We start from the raw sequence: 6,324 nt of genomic DNA, 5'->3' as shown, positions 1-6,324 counted from the left end.
AATACCAGGTGCTTATTGACAAGGTACTGTATCTGGCTTTACATGGATAAAAAGCAGCAGATTCTTTTGTTTATAACTGTATTTACATACAGAGCAAGTAATTTCAGTGACTTTTCCCAGTACAAAAGGAGAATGCCTTATAAATTTACACAATAGCTTGTTTAACTACTTGTCTTCTCCTGGCCGTAAATTAGGGAAAGTGATCTTCCATTCTCAAAGATTTCCAGTCAGCTTGTGGTGTGCAAATCAGAACATATCTACATAGACCATTTTTCATATGTCTTCTCGTAGGAAGACTGGGGAGACAGTAAGGAAAATTCTCCCTTCATTTTTATTCTTCTAGATAAAAGATTCTAGAGTAGAATGGGGAAAAGTACACTGGTTGTTATAAAGTGATCATTATAAAGTGATCAAGTAAATTTCTCTTCACCACTGGAAAGCAAGAAAAGGTACATGAATGACAAATATTTTTGTTACATACAAGAGATAACAGAAAGATTGTTGTCCTTACTGTCCTAGACAAAAACACACTTTAATGTCTTCATGAACGATGTCGACAGCAGGGTCAAATGCACTCAGTAAGTTTGCTGATGACACCAAGCTGTGGGATGCTATCAGCACACCAGATGGACAGGATGCCATCCAGAGGGACCTAAACAGGCTTGAGCAATGGGACCACATGAACCTCATGAGGTTCAACAAATCCAAGTGCAAGGTCTTGCACCTGGTTCAAGGCAACCCCCATTACCAATACAAGCTGGAGGATGAACCGATTGAGTGCAGCCCTACTGAAAAAGATAAGACCCTGAGGAACTTGATCTAGCTGTGGTGTGGGAGGTGGAGGGGAGGTGGACTAGATGGTCTTCAGAGGTCCCTTCCAACTCTAAGGATTCTCTGATTCTAGGATTGTGATTAAGTGCAAATGGTAGAAACTACACAGTTGGATACTAGTACCTAACTCCAAAGCATAAGATAAATCAATAAAATGCAAACCAAATCCAAGAACGTAAGAAATTCTCCTCTGAAATCTAAAAGCGCTCGTTGGTTTGTTCTAAATGTCTCTATATCTAACTGCTTTGGTAATAGTTGCTGACAGATACAGCCAAGAAATTTCCACTGAAAAAAAATGTAGCAGTTCTAGAATTAGCAAATTTCATAAATATAACAGCTATCAAGGCCAGCTTACTATCATTGTGGCAGTACTTTCAGTTAATACTCTACCCATAGGGTTTCAAAGTAGTACACACAAGCTCTGAAATGCAATCTTGCCTGTCAGAATTTGGAACTATAAATATAAGTATTAGTAGGTAGACTGCTCCAAAAGTAAAGGTTCATATTTATTTTCACGTAAACTACAACAGATACAAGGAGCACAATAACACTATTTGATAGAACAAATTCTCAGCTACAACAGACACTTTCAGTATAGTCACCATCATTACATTTTCATCAGCAATGAACAAGAGCCATACTTGTAAAAATCTGCATCAGTGGATGTCGCCCACTGTCACTGCCTCCACTGCTGAAACACACCACCCACAGCCTATGTTCATATCTGCTGTTTGGTCTCCACCAATGTTCAGCAAGCCTCAATGAATATCAATGGGTGCCATTTTTTCCATGTGGAGAAATTCAGTGACACACTTTTGCTCCATACGCTCTTATGTATCAGACACCTTTCCGACAGACTGCCCCTCTGCCGCCATCACATAGCAAGAAAATTAACAGAGTATTGGCAGGAAGGTTCAGCCTCTACTGCCATACCATCAACACCCACCTCTGATATGGTCCATCAACAAAATAAAATAGGAGGCAGTACTTCTGAAGCAGCCCTCATACATTCTGACACTTCATACACTGGGTTACAGTCATGAAGAGTATGTTGTAGTCACTTCTACAACATCTGCTGTTAAAGGCATAGCCCCTCTTAACTTTGGTCTAGTTGGTGCTACAAGCAGTTGAGAATTCAATACAGTGTCACATCCAATTATGAAGGTGAGGTAGTCTCAGCTGAGCTATTTGAGCCTATGGTCATGTTTATAGCAGTATCTGAGATAACTGTTTCTAAAGACAGTTGAATTATGGCTACCACACTTCGGTCACAATTGGTACATAATCATTTTAAGCCAGAAAATTCACATATATCAGAAAAAAAAAAAAAAAGCAATTTCAGTTTGGACACAATGTTCTGCGCTTCAGCATGCTAACAAGTTCCATACTGCACAGTGACATAAAGTGGAACAATAACTTGGAATGCGTAAGCATGAGAATTCTAAGATTTAAAACAAAAGCCTTATTCCAACCAAATTTAATAAAAAGGCAGTCAGAAAGGACAAACTGTGTATTTAAAATTATGAAAATAATTAAAGTTGTGATTAATGAAAGCAATACAAAGAGGTCAATCATAATGATTCTACACTTCCAGTTCTGCATCAGTAAATTTGCCAGTTTCATATAACAAGTATGTATTTTTTTAAGCAAAGTATGTATTAGGGAGTTTGACAGTGCCTTTGGCTCATCATCAAGACCTTCAGATTGCCACAGGTTCACTTCACTTTCATCTGACAGAAAAAAATTGTTTTGAACAGACAGAACAGTTAAAAGAAACAGATGGTATTATACTTCCTCAACTATGAATGTATGCTTATTGTAACTTCGAAAATTCCCTTCCAGAATTATTACTTTGTGCAAGCCAAGGAAGTATGCAAACATTTTTCAGGCTACTTGGAATACAGTCAGACCACATCTGTGCATTTAGTATGTATTAATTTGCTGTAAACACAGTCCATCCTTCAGTTCTTTGAATGGTATGTTCTTGTGAGGGAAGCCAATAAGATTTTCCCAGCAAGTAGGAACAACTTTCACAATTAACACCACATTTGAATTCCAATTCCTGTATGCTTTGGGTGCTCAAAAAAATCTTACGATACTTCAAAAAATTTAACAGTCTTTTTAGATCTTCAGAGATACATAAATGAGTCACATTTCTAAAATATATATATATATATTCTGCAGAAAGTAATACACACTTTTCCAGAATTCCTTTCTTCTGAATTATTTTTTTGTGCAGAGACTTCAAACATGTTTAGTGAGTAGTTCTCTCAGAATTGACTAGTAGTATAAACTGAAAATTGCTAATTCTAGGTGGATGAATGTTCCAACATGTATGCATCGTGGATGGAAACTCTTCAAAATCTGACCAACTATCATGATCCACAGAAAACTGTATATAGATTACACCTGATTAGTAGAATATCAGTTAGAAATACTGTGCATCACCAGTGAATAAGATTACCAGTTATCCATGATTAAAACATTTCAATTAAACATTAAACAAAAACAAAAGATAAACATCATTTTTGAATACTATATCACAACAATAACACTAGTGGTCTTTGAGATATTAGATTAAGGTGTCTGTTTTCTCTCTCCTACAAGTGATTGTTTTGTATGATTTAATACTTTCTAATTTAATAACTTCTAATTATTACAGGGAATTCTTGCACTGCTAATAACTCAGATGAGATATTGACTGACAGCTTGTTTATCCAAGGGATTTATCTCAACATAAGAAGTTTTTGTTCATTTGTTAACACATCAAAACCAATGAATAGTCAGCCTTTACTTCAAAACATTTTCTTACTTTTATCAGGAAGTGAAGTGCCTTCCTCTGAAACACACAATTTATTTTTTTATTTTTACTATCACGATATTTTTTAATGAGACCTAGCAAATGAAGTAACTAAATCCATAAAATGGAAGGGACGTTTCTATACTTTACTCCAACAACTAGTCAACTAGTTGCATATCACAACCCCAGTGCTGTGGGATGACCCAGAAAAAATCCATGAAGCAAGAAATAATCTGATGGTAAAATATAGCACACCAGCACAAGTAAAAATACAAATATCACGCTATCACAGAATATCTTGCATGGAAAAGGATCCTTTGGGATCCAACACCCAGCTCTACATAGCACCGCCAAAATCCCTACATATGAGAGCAGCGTTCAAATTCTCCTCGAACTCCAGCAGCTCAGGGCCATGAACACTGCCCTAGGCAGCGTTCCATGTCCACCATCCTTCAGTGCAGAATCATTCTGTAACTCCTCCGACCCTCCCCTGACACAGCTCCATGCCGTTCCCTCGGGCTCTGTCGCTGTCACACAGAGCAGAGCTCAACACTGCCCTCCGCTCCCTGTGAGGAGCTGCAGCGGCCATGAGGCCTCCCCTCAGTTCCTCTGCTCTGTGCTGAGCACACCCAGGGGCCTGTGCCACTCCTCCTACGTATTGACGGTGCTAATGCTAATCTGACTACATATTTAATTGACTATTTTGTTATGTAGGAAATCATTTTCAGTGAAATAGTATTCATACTTCTAGGAGATTACAGAGTAGGTAGTTATTAACCAGACATTTTAACCAAAACTGTACCAAAAGTAGGACAAGAAAGAGAACCTTTTTAAAAGGCTGGGAAAAAAAAGTCTGGAGACTTTCACAATAGACTGCATAATCCGAAAGATATTTCCAAATAGAAAGGACTCACCAGGAATGACCATAACTTATGACTGCTCCAGAACTGTCCAAAGCCTGATGGACACAGGGGACGTGTTCATTTATTTACAATATTATGTGATTTTTTTCAGTAAGCACTGTGCTTAAAAGTGACAGAGGTACAGAATGTTGGATGCCAAGTCACCACAGGGTATGCGTCAGAGTTTGTTAAACACGCTCTGTACACTCATTAATTTTACAATGCTGTGGTTTCACTGCTGGGGAAATGCAAATGGCAGCACATGGCATTGCCCTGTGGGGAAACAAGGGAAATACTGCATATTTTAGTTATGCAGCATTCATATTTACTCTCTTTATAGTCTTCTTTGCATTTTTTTGCTGCATAGACAAGTTTTATGTCACATCTTACCTGCCTAAGGCACTCCTCTATAGCACATTTTGTTTGTTTGTTTTTTGTTTTGTTTTTGCTTTTTTTTTTTTTTTTTTTACACATGACATATAGATCTCTGAATTTAAAAAGAATCAAAAATGTGCATTCACTGCAAGCAAATAAATTTAACAAAATTGAAATCTCTTAATTTTGTGGGGGAAAAAAAATAAAATATATATCATTTTTCCATGGTGTTTGGAGAAAACTTCACATGGCTCTTTAGTTCTAAAGCTTGTGTACTTTCAGCTCAGAAGGTATATTACAGGGCTTGAGAGACAAATTAAACTGGTATTGGATAAATCTCCAACTTGATTTAGAAAGAAGGAACCTGTTTCCCACAGGCAACTGCTTTTACTGTAATGTTGGAAAAAGTTGCAGCTGAGGAGTTCTGTTGCAAATTGATGTTCCCAGAGCCTAAAAGCAATCAGGGCTGGTGAAGCATGAGGTTAATGTGTTTGCATTGCAACATCAAGAGGAAAAGATGAGATAAACCTTCTGCTCCGATGGAGCATATTTCTAGCAATACTAGTTTGTTATAGCCATCATCTGCCTCTGCATTTTTCTGCCCATTTTCTCAGTATCTATTCAGTATACCAAGAAAAACTCTGGATATGGAGACTCTTTCCTTTCTGTAGTCCCTTGGCCACCCAAGGTTGCCCTAGAAGACTCCAGTGACAATGTGATTTCCACCTGACTGATTTTACTTGAGACCAAAGTTCTCATGGACATTGGCTTTGCACCATTTAAGTAGAGTAAAACAGTATGTAGCTATTGTATTTTCCATATACAACAGCTCAAGCATTCTCTTTCACTTGATGTCAGCCAGTAACAATGGAAATGCATTGTGTTAAAGAACATGACCATATCAATATAGGGACAGGCAAACAAATAGTGAAAAAGAAGAAACCCACGCAGTTTGATTCCAGACTGGTATGACATTTATTCCCTGGCTCCTCAAGTATCAGCATATATACTGAGAGGCTGCCACTCACCTTGGCAAGTTACACAGCTGAGTAAAGATTCAACAGGATCTGAACAAAAACAAGGCATAAGTCACATATGATAACACATCCTGTACTACATAAAATGTATTTTTCCACTCTGTGAGCCTGCTATGTTAAAATTAGCCTAGCTTGCAGCAGTGAGGCCGTGCCTTTTTATTATGCAGTTTTCTTACTAAGAAACTTTACTTCTAACACTTCCCAACAGCTTCCACTGAGAAGCAGATATTTTCCATTTTCTCATTCCCCAGTTTGCAGGCATTAAGCAGCTAACTTATTTCCCAGTATCCTACAGTCTTCAGCACTGTTTTTTAATAACCACCTGCTTTTATTCTTACAAGTTTTGAGCTTATTATACGCAGTATGTCTATCATTCTCA

This window comes from Gallus gallus, chromosome Z (genome assembly GCF_016699485.2).
Source record: "Gallus gallus isolate bGalGal1 chromosome Z, bGalGal1.mat.broiler.GRCg7b, whole genome shotgun sequence".
NCBI lineage: Eukaryota > Metazoa > Chordata > Aves > Galliformes > Phasianidae > Gallus > Gallus gallus.
The sequence above is the reverse complement of the archived record's forward strand: the minus strand, read 5'-3'. Positions refer to the sequence as shown.